General features: G+C 46.7%; 1 protein-coding gene across 1 annotated transcript in view; it reads left to right on the top strand.

Moving 5' to 3' along the window:
• Window positions 1-738: 738 nt before the first annotated feature.
• Window positions 739-14,657, top strand: part of PASD1 (PAS domain containing repressor 1) — a 55,078-nt gene continuing 41,159 nt past the window's right edge. The window contains exon 1 of the mRNA XM_075054118.1: window positions 739-998. The gene's annotated coding sequence lies outside the window, so the exon portion shown is untranslated. The remainder of the gene's footprint in view (window positions 999-14,657) is intronic.

The raw sequence follows: 14,657 nt of genomic DNA, 5'->3' as shown, positions 1-14,657 counted from the left end.
CCGGCTCCTCGCCCGGAGCTGGGCACGGTTGTTGTCGCGGGAAGGGGGGGAAGAAGCAACCCACCGTCCCTGGGGAGAATAATTACGGGGGAGGAAGAAAGAAAAAAAAAAAAAAAAAGAAAATAATAATAAAAGGGGTCGTACGAGGAAGGAAGGAGCAAGTGTTATCCCGGTGACTCATGGTACGGGATGACTAATCCCGCCGAAGCGCGGCTCGTGCCGGGCACGGAATCGGTGCCGAACGCCTCACGGGGGAAGCGGCCGGTCGGCCTGTGGGGACCCGCCGGGGCCCTGCTGCCTGCCGGGCCCGTGCCTCGCTCCCCTCCGCGGGGCACCCCGGCGAGAGTGGGAGAACGGCCGGGGCGAGTCGAGCCCACCGAGCCGGTGCCGGTACGGCGCGAAGCGGCGGCGGTGACCTACTTTCCGCCGGCTCCTCCCGGCTCGACCTGCCCTGCCCCGGCCGGGGCTCCGCGCCCCGTTCCCGCCTATTCCCCCCCCCCCCCCGCCGCGGTGCCGGGGCTCCCGCCTCGCCTCACAGCGCCGCCGCTCGGGGGGGCGGGGCCGGGAAAAAGCATGCGGGCGGGCCCGCCGTCGGCGCGCGCGGCGGGTTGCCGCCGGCCCGCCGCTGCCGGTGGTGGCGGCGGCGGCGGAGGAGGGGACGGGCGGGGGTTGGAGGAGGAGGAGGAGGAGGAGGAGGAGGAGGAGCAGCGCGCCTGTGCAGTGCCGGGAGGACGGGCTCAGCCCGCCGCCGCGTTACACAACCGGGCCGCCGCAGCTAGGCGAGTTTCACAAGTCCCGCCGCAGCCCGCCGGTAGCCCGCACCCCAACCTTACGCCCACCCCCCCCCCCCTCCGTTACCGCCCTGCCCGCCCTCATGCCATGTCTCCTCCCGGTAGCGGGACCCCCGGGCGGGCGGTAACCCCTGGTACCGGGGGGGAACCGAGCCGGGGCTGGGCATGGCACTGAGAGCGGCTCCGGGACGCGCGTCCTCCGAGACGGTACGTACGTCCCTGCGGGCCCCGGTGGGGTGGGGGGGGGACGGGGAAGGACCGGGGGGGGTGTCCCGGGGAGAGCCCCCCGCTGCTTCGCCCTGCCCTCGTCCAACACCTCCGGGACGGTCCCGGTTAAGTTTCGGAGAGGAAAATTTACAGCCGCAACTTAAGTCGTTTGATCCGCCCCCCCCCCCAAAAAAAAATTTAAAAAATCGGTGTTTCGGCAGGACGGGCACCGGAGTGTAGCGCAGGCTGCTCGGTGGGGTCTCCGTCGTCGAGGTGAGGAAGGGTCTCCGGGTGCCGCAGCTCCCGGGCGGGGATGCCGGAGCATCCGTGAGAGGCGGCCGGGCACCCCGCTCCCCCCCCGGCCGCCGCTCCGCCGGTGCCCGCCGAGCCCCGGGACCGGGCAGGGGAGCGGAGAGCTGCGGGGTGCCCGGGTGTGTGGGGGGGGAAACCGGTTCGCTGGAGGCTAAAAACGGGCCTGATGGCAGTTTTCGCGTTCTGCCTTGAAGTTCTGTCGCTGCGGGGATGCGTTTGGCTGAAAAACACGGGGGGGGGGGGAAAGCCTCCGGAGCGAGCCTTGCACCTAAAGATAGCATCGAAAATCCAGGTTGAAAAGTTACTCCTCCCACCGGGGTTATTGTGCCATTTGATTTTACAGCCTGTTTACATTATAAGCGGGGAGTTAGGAAGGCTTTGAAAGTCCCTCGCGTGTTTCAGCTGGGGATTTGTGAATGACAACTCCGAGCCTCGCTCCTTAAAGGCAGAAATTGCGAACCGATGGCTGTGGGTAGCTTGTACTGGGAGCACAGTCCAAAGCTGAGCCCTGCGTGATTCATAAACGAGGTGTCACGGGCGCTTTAGAGAGCGCTTGTCCTTTGCCAAATGCCACCGTCCCCGAAGGCAGGAGGCTCCTGAGCCGTCCGCGGAGCAGGTCCCTCCTCGGTGGGTTTTGGAGAAGCCCAGCACAGCGGTCCCTTTTTGGGGCAGAACCGGCACCCAAGTGCCAACTAGCCCCGATCCCTGAACGAAGTTGCCTTCTTCAGCAGGGGAGCGGCTCTGGAGATAACGTACCTGAACCCAAAGCTGTTAAAATGTCCCATGCTTTGCCCGCCTGCGAGGGTGCAGCGTAGCGTTGCATAAAAAGGCAGGGTTATTTATTAGCCTAAGTTTATTTTGTCGCGTGCGGTGAAAGCGGCGGTGCTGATTTAGCTAACGGGATGAGGCGTTCTGGTGGATAGATGGGAAAATGTCAGGAGTCGCTTCATTTTTAGGCAGAATGGCGATGCTCCCCTGTTCTCATTTTGCTGGATCGCTGCTCGCTAATCCCTAGTCCTGGAAATGGGAACTTGCCTTAAAGAGGCAGCTCTTCGTGGTTTTGATACGAAGGCTGTACAGTCCTCGTAGGTCCTACAAGTGCTGTGTGAAGCAGCAGATAATTTCAGGAGTATGCGGTCTGAACCCCTTGTACCCCACATACTCCGACATGTGCTGTTTCGGTTAGGCATTTGTGTAATTTTTATAAACTTCCTCGGCTGCAGTGCCTCACCATAGTTACCCAGGCAGAAAAGTACATTTGGATTTTTGGTTTTCTAGAAACTGTGTTTTAAAAAAAAAAGATAATTTTCCTGTAATGCGCTGATCGGAGTAAAGCAGTGGGTCAGTGACGCATCGCGGAGGAACAGAGCACCCTGTGCACTGATGTGCCGTAAGGACGGCACACGGGGCTCTGGCTGACGAAGTTCTGACAAGTGCAGCGAGCACTGATGAGGAGAGGAGGGTCAGGGGTTAAGCCAAAAGTGGAAGTTTGCGTGGAAGGGAGGCATCTGTATCTCTTGGGCTAAACGTGCTTACTACTGATTCTTTAGAATTTTTCTGGAAGATGTAATAGAAAAAATGCAAATGGCTTTTAGGAGCGGTTGCTTACTGCTCAATTATTCTGTTCGTTGAGAGCTGTGGGTTAGAGTTACTTGATCGAGAGGAAAAAGTAAAATTGGTTTGAAATTTTTTTAATAAACTGCAAACTTCCGTGAAATTTGGTAGTCAGGTATGTGATGGTTCCTGGGTTTTAGCCACTCAGACTATCTATTAAATTATTTCCCTGGTTTAAGACACCCATCAAGTACTCAAAAATAGCTCAGGGTTAAAAATTAAAATTAGCAAATGAGTAGTTCATAATTAAAGTCTCATGGTGTTGGAAGCAGCGTTACATTTCAGAGATACCGATGTCGAATCCAACTTCTGCTCATTAGTAGTATCAAAAAATTGGTAGGATGTCTTTACAGTTTGGAGCTAGGGCTTGTCTATGCACAGAAGTTGCATTGTTTTGCCTTAAATTACGCAATCTCCCAAGATTCACATGTAATGGTAGAAAGGTTTTGATGCCAACATAGCTCACTCTTTCAAGACTGGGGGAATAAGCTATGAGCCTATACCAGAACAACTGAATCCGGGCTTGTACTGGAACAGTTACGGATTCCACTGGAGTAATATGGCTTTAACCAAGATAGTAAAACCTATAAACCCCAAAATAGGATGGACTGGTCTTTGGTGGTATTATTAAAATGATACACCTCTGTATCGCTTCAGTTCCAAATCTCTTGTTAAGGAAGTCGGGCAGGTACAAAACCTGTATTTATTTGTTACGGCTTGGATGACACCCTTCTTTCACGCGCATTTTTGTTCACCTAAGGCCACGCTCTGCTCGATGTGCCCCACGTCGTCCCAGCTGCAGCTCTGCCGCTTCTGTCCCATTCTGCTGCCCAGGCTGAGGCCGTTTCTCTTTTTTCCCTTACTTCACCGCTGCTTTTGGCCCACGCGGGGCTTTGTAGCACAGCGCCACTTCTTGCCCTGCAGCCTCTGTGCCGAACGAATGGTACCCCTGTGCAGGAGCCCTATAAAAGCCTCTTTTTTCTTACTCTGGTCTCACTTGAGCCCCGGTTTTACACGAGGTGGTGGCGAGGCCTCGACAAGCGCTTTGTACACAGCTGGGCTTGTTGGCCACACATCTGCTCGGCCTCAGAAGCACCAGATTCAGTCAAACCGCAGAGGTGTGTGTACAGTTAATGAGAGACTTTGACCTACTTCATATTCCATTATTGGCTTTGGCCTTGTCTACATGGGGAGATTACACCAATTTAATTTAAGTCTGTTTTTTAAAGTGATTTGATTAACCTGATGTGACCTCACATAAGGACATTCTTATTTTGGTTCGAATGAACTTATTTGGGTTCAACCAAAACCTGCACTTAGTCAATTTACACAGAATCGAAATTAGCCATGCCTAAACTGAAAGGAGAACTGATGTCTCTAAATAATGACACAACTTTCTCATGAAAGCAGAACCTTCTGTAGAATCTGGAACAGAGTGTAATTACTAACAAATCTGCAGGAGACTGAAAGCTATTCATAGCAAAGTTAAAAAAACCCAAAAAACCCAAGAAAATAAGCAAAACTTAAATATCTTGGTGAGACGGATGAAGCAGTGCCAATAATCCCAGTCCTGGAATACTGACAGCAGTGGCACAAGGCTTGCACGGCTTGCAGCCAGGCTGTCCCATGGCTCTTCAGCTGCGTAAGAGGGGAAGCATTTGCGTCCTGTACACGGAGTCCCTATACAGTCAAAAAAATAAAAAAGCGATGTAGGGAACTATAGGCCTGCTGGTTTGAATGCAATAGTACACAGTGTCTCGTGACGTATTTTGTCGGAAAGAATAATTAGACATGGAAATAATGAGGAAGCAGGCTAAATTACAACGAGATTTTATCAAAGATGGATTGTGCTAGACTAATCTAACATCTTTTTTGTATAAGAGATTATTTAGGTGGGGTAAGGCAGGAATGTAATTTATCTAAACCCAAGCATTTGATACCATGCCCCACAGGACATGGCTTAAAATGAAGATGGTGGTTCAGTACAAGAATTGCAAGGTGGAAAAGGAGCTGGCTGAGGAAAACACACAACAGTTGCATGCACATAAAGTTGTCTGAATGGGGAGAGGTATCGAAAGAAAGTCATCAGGATGGAGAGAGATGAGTGCTGTCGCTCCCAGGGGACCAGGCTTGCGCCTGTTGACTGGAGCTGCTCTGACCTGTGGGGAGGGACCAGGAGCCATGTGGGATGACACCAAGTTGGGAGGTTTGTCAATACGGAGGAGGATCAGATTATCATATGAAAGGAATTTAGATGACTTTGTTGATCGGAGTGATAGAAATAAAATGACATTTAATAGCGTTGAGTGCAAAGTCATGCAAAGTTTTAAGCGTGGAGACCGGTAACGAGAATTTCCAGTGTGAAACAGGAGCTCGTCAGCTGTCCGTGACAGAAGGGAGAGATGTGGATGCACTGGCTGGTCAGGAGATACCTGCGAGCAAGCAGTGAGATAACAGCTGTGAAGGAGACCTATGACATCCTTGGATATCAAAGGAAAATAGTATGAGAGATTCAGGGAAGTGTGATACTGTCATTGTACAAATCATCACACAGAGCGTCGTTGTACAAGAGCTTTCCGTTGCTCATGGAGTATCCCATTGGGATTTTGCATAGCTCTGGACACACTGGTCAAGAAAACTTTAAATTACAGTAGTAGGAGGGCTGGAGATGTGGTTATACAAATGGACCGTCTGTTGCATGAAGTGAGGTTGAAGACTGTAATTTGTTTAGCTTTGGCCAGTTGAACAAATGAAGGGACAGGCTGCAATATGTCTTTTTACACACAGTTGGGACTAAATAGCAAGAAGGCAGAAAAACTAAGTCAAAAGATACCATCCGCACAAGATCAGATTGTCTTTGTTGGTTGTGAATAAATTTGGATGGGAAATTAGAAGAAAGCTTCTAGCTACCTAAGAATTGAAGTTGTGTAATAGTTTTTCAATTAGGGTAGTTTTGAGATAGATCTTGATAATCTTATGAAAGAGATTATACAATTAAATTAGAGAGTTCCTGGAGATAGGAAATTAAGTTTGCAGAGTTTGTCCTTTGGTCTCCAGAATAGTCCTATATTTAATGTAAGGTTGAAAGGACAATGGACCTGGTTTTGTTTTCACTATTAACCCCACGCATTGAGGCTTCTGCTGTTTTCTTGGGAGCCAAGGCAAGAATGAACTTTCCCTGTTGCTGCAGATTTTAATCTTTTTTTTCCCCATATTTGCCTTCCTCTCAAGCACTAGACCTTGCAAATGTGCAGTGCAGAGACTCCTGGTAGCATTAGACGGGCACAGTTGCCTGCAGTTTTTTCTGGCACGCTCCCTGGTTTAACCTGTTCATCAGATTTTGGGCCAGAGAGGCGTTTTTCCTTCAGGTTGCGTTGCCAGTAACCGTATAGTACTTCATGGTATATTTTCTGGGATCTGTTGCTAGCGTTGTTTAATGGGCTTTGTGTGGATACAAGGACGTGCAGTACTGGCAGTGATCTTCACCTGCCCTTTTCTGTGTCACAACACAGTTTAATCTTTTGTGCTTCCGATGTCTATCATAATTTTGTTGTAAGATGTGAGGATGTGTTCTGGGGCTCCTGGTGCATCTCGGCAGGCTGAAGAGATGTTGTGAAGTAGCCATTAGTAGTGTTGTTTTCCCAGACTGGAGTGCTGGGGTTGGTGTTCCCTTTCTACCTGATATTCCTAAAATAAGTTGCAAAGCTGGACTTAAAATCAGCTCTGCTTTTGTGCTGATCGGAGCAAAATTCTTTAAATTGTGCAGGATAACCTCTAGAAGAAGAAGCAATTGCTGACTATCAGTGATGGATTAGTAATTTTAAAAATACCGTTCTGTTATAGGAAAGTTGAATGTATAATGTACATCTTATTACAAGAAAGAGAAAAGTAAAGAAAAAAAAATATGACAGAAAGCAAGCAGGCAAGCAAGAAGGAAAACAGCTTGACGTAGCCTGAAGCAGAGATCACATACCTGCTAAACTGCCTGTAAAGAGAAATTGAAATACGGAGAAATGACAGTGCAGACGAGGATAATATTGAGATGGTAGAAGAGGAAGTGTGTTAACCAAACTCCACAGAGCTGTTGAAATGTGTTGAATCATCTGACTGTGACTTGTATTCTTAGGCAAACACAATTGTACACTTGATTAATTTGTCAACATTTCTTTAGTGCATAACACTATGGCAACCAAGAGGCTCGCTAAACACTGTCACAGAGAACACTGTAAAATAGATCTTCCCTTAGGAGGGAGGGAGGGAGGGAGGCAGAGCAAGACCATGGAGCTCTAACTTTGGAGGACTGGTAACACACACGCGCAGAAACGGTCGCACGGGTGAGCAGTTGGAAACGGCCTCCCGTTGGTGGTGGTGGACGATGAGCGTAGGGTGGTTTGCCGGTGATGCGCGTGTTCTGGCTGTGATTGAAGAGGCGACACTGGCTGACAACCGCCGGGAAGGCGAGTGCTACCTGACCTTTGCGGAGCGGGTGGGCTGGGGACAGCTGTGCCACCCTCCCGCAGGGTCCCTAGCACCCGGGGGTCCCGAGCAGGCAGGGAGAGCGAAGGGCTCCGTCTTCCCCGTCGGCTCGCGGGGACCTCGGTCCTCCGGGGCTGCTTCTCAGGGACCTCTCGCGTGAAGTAGGAGCGCGGGGAGTTGTACGCGGCGTACCCCGGCTAGCTGCCTTGTACCTGCGGTTGCCACCTGGGGTTGCCACCTGCGCCGCTCCCTGCGCCCTGGCTCTGGGCAGGGATTTGGGCAAGCCCCCGCGGTTCCCGACGGCGGCGTCACGACTCGGCAGACGCGTACGGTGGGTCTCTGCCAACCCCAGCGTTCCCCCTCACCCCCAGGTGATGGGTAAGTCAGTGTGAGGCGCTTTGTTGAATGCCAGCTGTAGGCAGATTGATTAATTGATTGACTAACAGATAAGTGCAAAGATAGTCATAGGTGTGTTTATTCTTGTTTACAAACTGCCCAAGCTTAGGCAAGATTTTCGAGTATGTAGTAATGGCAGGAATCATATCCATAAAAATGCTAATCTCCCCTCTTGCTTCATCTGTTCAGCCCACAAACACACGCATACACACATGCTTAAAAGAAATTAATAAGGTTGGTTTGTTCTCTTCTAGCCTCAGCCTACTTTAATCTTGTTTTAACTCACAGCACAGTGTGGCACATTGCTTCAGGACAGTAAAGTTTTGACCGTAAGCAACATAGGAAGTAAACCATTTTTTGGAGAAACAAATGAACAATAGATGAGCTGGTAATAACTCCCATTGCCATTAATTATTTTGCATAGACATGGCAACGTTACCGAAAGATTCTCAAGCAAATGCAGAGGCTTTATCAGAAGGGGATGAGACGAACCCTTTGCCCTGATGAAGGCAAAGGTTGAATTTCCATCAGCTTCTGTGCGGTGAGGACCTCTCCCAGAGTATCAGCCAAAGAGAAAAATAAATGTCCTTGGGAGTCAGCCCCTGCGGTTAGGCTGTTTAAGGCTTTGCTGCGCAAACTGCAAGTAGGTTTTTATGCATAGAGGAGGATGCTGTGTGTTTGGTCCACTGTTGGCTTGCCGCAGCAAACGCAGCAATTAGAGAGGCTGTAATAGCTGGGGAGGGTTACGCCCCTTGCTGAGGAAGTTTGGCCATAAACCTGTTTGTCCTGTCTTTGAGTGCAGTGTACACTGGCACAATTTACAGTAAACTAAAAATATTCACTCTGATCAAACTGTTTCCGATCAAATTTTATGAAGGGTTGTATTAAGTGTGTGTGTTAAGTGAGTCATGTGCGGCAAAAAGGCGGGACTTTGGTTGACTCCGCTCCTGGTGTGTATATTAAAGATGAATATCAATGGTTTGCTTTTTCTCTCAAAGGGAATAATTGGAATGGCTTCATTTTGGGGCAGGCTTTTAATGGAAGGGGCAGAGCAGGAAGCATTAATAAAGTCTTGATGCTAATCTTAACACCTACATTTTCTATTTAATCTTGCTTATTGCAGAGAGCTCAGCCTTGTCATTAGTGAAGACAATGTGTCAACATAGAAAAAGTGAGTTGCTTTATTTTCTTTCCATCATAAGCTCTGGGGTTAGCCTCCCACATGGCAGTGGTGATGTGGAGTTGTGTAATTGCAGAGGGAGTATACGTTGGCCCTTGGGTGCCAGTCCTGGGACAGACAATTCTCATTGTTCATTCTGCTGGAGCGCGGACTTCTGTGAAGCTAAATCACTTTCTTATCTGGGGCACCTTCACATCTCTTGGGACTTAGCTCTTCAACTGCAAGACCTCCTGGTATCTGTGTCTCACCGAGCCCGGAGCAGAAGTCCGTTATTTGGGGAAATTTGCGCAACTTGGGAACCCTTGCTAAAAATTTTGTTACATGGGAAAATTGTCTACAACTCCGTTTTTCTACTTTCTGGAAATAATTCAGAGTTTGGAAGGAGAGGGTCCCAGAAGAACGTTGTTAGAGCAGGAGAGTGTATATGATTCTGCAACAGTCCTGGTATACTGTCTGGACAGGGCAAAGATCCACTGCCTAAAATGGGAGAAGAATAAATGCAATGGACTAAAGTTGGCCCTAAACCATTTGGAAAAAAGAAATGAGGCTGAATCAGAACTTTGTCTTATCCAGGGCACATGTTTGGAATCTGGAGCTGAATTCCTTATCTTGGCTATGTTCGTAGTTAAAAAGGCATCTAATAGAGCTATCAAGATCTAGAGTGTTAGACTGATTAGTTTGTTGTTAGTAGGCTGTTGTGACTAGAGTAGAATCTCTGTTTTCACTTGAGGGATGGAAAAAAGACTAATGCAAAGAAGAACAACTTCTGTGTTTTGATTTTTTTTTTGAAGGAAAGCATATGAATACTAATAAGCGATCCAGCTGGAATAGCATCTTTCTTAAAAATTGTCCTTAGAGATAGTGTATTAACATGAATTTGATTGCACGGTAAGTAAAATTTTATAAATATAAATCATCATCTTATTTCAAAAGCTGCAGTGGTGAGGAAACTATTCTGGGATTTTCTAATACAGTCCGGTTTGAATTGTTTGAATAAGAAGAGATACCGGTGAATAAATCAGATAATGAGCTGCTTTACATAGAAGGCATAATGTCTATTTATGATGTATAGAAGTCCTAAGAGAGATGAATTGTCAGTTTAATCTTCTTTGGATTGTGTTTGAAATCTACTTTTATGAGGCATTCCTGACTGTTCCAGAGATTACTGTTCAGACGCTTCTGTAGACTTCATTTATATTTGATTTACAGCTCTACAAGGTCCTTTGCAGGCAAATGTTCATTTTCTTCAGTTGTTTTTATTTGGTTCCTTAACCTTGAAGTAAAATTTGTAGTGATTGTAGGTGTTGCCAAGAGTTTTCTTCTGACTTAGTTGCTCTTGTCAGAACTTAAGCAGCACTGTTATCTCAATGGATGCACCTTACCAGAAGAAGCAGTAATACAGATCATCTCCTTCATCATTGGCATCCTTGACACAACGTTGCAGAGCTTTGCAGTTGACCTGAGAGGGACGAAGATCTCTCTCTTGCTCTGTGCAGAAGTGAAGAGTGTGGAGTTTGGAGCCATTGCAATAAACACTTCTTTTTCCCACGTTTTTGTAAGTTCTTGTGATAAGTTTCCTGTGGAAAAGAGGATTGCTGGATGAATTAAATCAGATTAAGTAAACATTGGATTTCTCCCTCTGTTTCTAACAGTGCGTTGGCACTGACTGTTTACCCGTAAACCAGCTATTTTTGGAGCAAAAATATGGAATTTATTTTTGTCTCTTTCCTGACATGAACATCATGCTTTATTAGGGAATCATCTCAATCAGCTTTACTAGCAGTTGATTTTCCTCCCAGCCAGCCTTGCAACAATTGCAGCAGCAGCTTCAATCAAAGAGCCCTGATGGGGAATCGTTGCTGGAAGGATGACATGCAATGCTGGAGTCCAGCGGAGCAGGATTGCTGCTCTGCGTAGAGGAAATAAACATCTGTGAGATATTAAAAACTTTCGATGGGGGTAGCAAGACAGTTCTCAAGATAATTCCTCGTCAAGCTCTGCTCTAACTTCTGTCTCCTGCCAGGCTTCCTAAGCACTAGGTCATAAGGTTAGAGAAAATTGTGGGCCGGTTGTGTCATCCTTCACCTGTGGATACAGAACTTCCGAACTGCAGTCAATCGCCACCAGACCCGGGTAGCCTGTCGTCACCCTCCTATTAAGGATGACTGTTCCCAAAGCATTAACATTCATGTCAGGTCTAGATACGGATCAGCACAGGCTTAAATCATTGTCAGGAACAGATGTGAGATACCTAATCAGTTATTTCCTAAGGAAAATGAGTTTGATTGCATGAATAGTTGTAAATATTTCATTCAGCGATTCAGCCACTACAGCAATGGTAAACAAGCTTCTGAGGCTGAAGAGGGGCATTTTGTGGCACCGTATTTGATTTCTTATTCATTTAAACTTCAGTGCAGAAGAAAGCAGCTTAGGTACTTCAGATTACTTTTCATGGCAGCACTGATCATAACCAGGGGCTCACTTTGAAGAGAGCCAAACATGTTTAACCCTAATAAACACGGCCAGCTTCATCCTGATTTACAATGTGCAGCGTTTGTCCACAGGATGAGCACAAAGCTGCAGGTTCTGCCACTGGGACGTGATCATGGCACAGCAATTAATTTTGGCTTTGTTAGGAAGATGACAGCCTGAGCACCAAAACGTCCATCCTCTGCCTCGGTTTTGCACCTGCCCACCCGATGCCAAGCTTTGGTGCTGAGCGTGGTCCTGGGCTGGGAGTTGGGCCAGGGCTAGGTGTGCTGTGCCCCTCTCGTGCAATTGCTCCGCGATAACTGTGCTGGCTCTCTGAAGCATTGGCTATACATAAGCAATAATTAAGGACACGGCTTTAATTTCTTGTTTGTTTTGCAATTCTCACTTGTTGAAAACAAAACTGAATTAAATTGGAAGGAACTTTAGTGTTACACCCATCCTGATTTACCACTAATTTCAGTGAAGTAGATAGGAATTTTACTGCTGACCTTTTGCAGAAGGGCTGGTAAGAGGAAAAAAAGGAAGAAGTTAGCTTTTCTCTCTGCCTAACTGAATGTTTTCCCTACTTGAGTTTTGGCTAAACTATTGTATAGTTTGCTTGTGATTTTTAGAAGACACACGCAAAAGCAGTGCATGAAAGAAGGAGGTTGGGCATACAGATGATATTTGCCTCTCGAACACGGTGTGAAATTCTGAGGAAACTGGGACTGCCAGCTAAAGGTCATGGGCATTTTTAACTTCTGCTGCTGGCTTCATGCTACTGCGTAGATGTTTGTCAGGGGTCTTGCTGGCCTTGGTGGTATTACGTAGTCAGGTTATCACAGAAACAAGCTCCCCTTTTACCCATGTGTTTTTTAAGCTTGTACATTACAGTACGATTCTTTCTATCAGCTGGTTTTGATGTGTATTTTCTCAGCCAGCCTAATTTTGTTGTGTTAAATACAGTATGGACGTTGTTAGTATATGGATATACGGTTTAAGGTGCTTTACTCAGGAAAGCCCTAGGTAATAAGTTCATGTTTATCCTAATTCTGGAAAGCACAAATAAACCCCACTATTTCCACCCAAGAATTACACATATGGTTAAAAAAAGAGGCATGTGCCAATGGATCTGGCTAAATGAAGGGCCAAGCTTTTCGATGCTCTTTGCACTCTTTCCCAGGTGAGATGAGATCTCACGCTGCAGCCTTTTCAGCTGGCCTGGTCTCTTGAAAACCAGGGACCACAGATATCTGTAGGCACAGATCCACCGTCCTTGTCAGCCACACCTACACAGCTGGGATTGCTTAGCGATGGCAGTATCCATCACTGCTGCCATTAACTTAGTAGAGGAAAGTTATTCTTTGAGAGAGATGGACCCTGGTATTTAATTTACTGGTTGTATTGGAGTCTTGATTTTGGCTCATACTGGGAGGATTCTTACTACTGGACCATTGCAGATGTGAAATAAAGCATATTTTAAAACGTTCTGCATGCTTGCACAACTGTAACCCGTAGACAACATTTAGATGTCCAGAAAAACCTGTATGCCCTTAATTTCAGAGATGCCCTTGTGGGACACGTCTCTGTCCCGCGTCTTCCCTCCGCCGTCGGTGAGAAACCCCCGCCCGCCCGTGCTGCAGCGGGCGATGGGCGACCGTGCTCTCCGCACCACTGGCCCGAGCTACTAAAGAGACCAGAGCCTCTCTGAGGGCATGACGGCAGAAATGTTGCTGTTTGATCCGTTCCCTTTCCCCCGAGTCTCTGTGTTTACTCAAATCTTTTTTTTTACATGAATATTATCTGGGAGGGACACATCTTTTCTGGTCTTAAATAGTTAAAAAAAAAAACCAACCTCCAAGAGAATCCCTAAAGCAAAGTGGACATTCAGTTGTGCTGAGTCATATTTTGTTATTATGGCTGATTATCCAGCCAGCCATGCAAATAAACTGCAAGGGGAAAAAAAGGATGTGTGTGAATATCTTATCTACGACAGAATGAGGCCTTGGGTCTTTGTACACAATAAGTGTAACAATAATGACCTAGTATGAAAGTGTTCTAGTGACTGACATATTTGCAGTCTAAAAAAGATAACAAAGTAATGAGAGAGAGAGAGATCTGTGGGTGTTTATCTTCTCTTTTCTTCTTTCTGAAGGAAAGTTTTGCTTTCTTATTATATTTCTAGTGCATATCAGCGGTACTGTGCAGAATGATGACTATGATTACAGTTAATTGTTTAAATATTCTTTTATTCCTGAAGCTTTCAAAACAAATAAGCATCTTTTGAGGAGCTAGTTGAGAAGTGATGTGGGCAAGATAGTGCAAAAGAGAATATTGAATGTGAAGTTAAAAGTGCCTCAGAGAAGAAAAAGAGAAGGGGGGGGGGCATGTTTTAAAGAAGGAAAGCAAGCTAGTTATATTATTAACAATACCAGTAACATAAATGGCAGCAATTCTTCTTGAAAAAAATATGTAAGCTTCAATAGTTCAAATCCATCCTTGGTGTAACAGCAATGGAATTATACTTGGATCACCGTCTCCGGTGCACAAGTCTTCTAGGGTTACTTAATGCAAATACTACCAATGAGCATGACTTTGTCCAAAATGCATTTGCTGACTATATTTATCATCTGTCTTCTTCACAGTAAACAAGAGGAGACATCTGTGGAGAAGGTCTGGTAGCCACAGAAAATATTTTGCATCATAGTGTCTAACTGGTGCCATTATGAGCTATTCTCAGCAAAAAGAGCTGGTTTTTAGGGCAGCCGAAACACAAATGTATATTTGGTGTTTGGGACCCTTTGCAGACATATTACATATTTGTAATGCAGGAAGTAAAACACTGGGTGGAAAAGTGCCACTTTAAGACAACTGTGAGTGATTTTGGAAATTCTGAGTAATGAGATGAGTTTTCTCACAATAATGCTCAAGTCTAGCCCTTAATCATACACTTGAAACAAGTGGGCTCAGACCTTATGAAAGGTGTTTACTTACTCAGCTTTAAGGCACAGGCCAAGAAATAACTTGATCGGATTAGCCGAGTTTGAATAGGAACAGCAGCAAATAGAATCAAATGAGTGTGAACGATGCTGCTGTGCTCTCTATTAGAAAAATATCTGCCAGCTGCCGTTGTGGAGTATAATCCTGCAAGATGCTGACACCTCCGCTTTCCATTGCCCGAGGGAGCTGGACCAGGGCACTTCAGGCGT

This window comes from Buteo buteo, chromosome 22 (genome assembly GCF_964188355.1).
Source record: "Buteo buteo chromosome 22, bButBut1.hap1.1, whole genome shotgun sequence".
Taxonomy (NCBI): domain Eukaryota; kingdom Metazoa; phylum Chordata; class Aves; order Accipitriformes; family Accipitridae; genus Buteo; species Buteo buteo.
The sequence above is the reverse complement of the archived record's forward strand: the minus strand, read 5'-3'. Positions and strand labels throughout refer to the sequence as shown.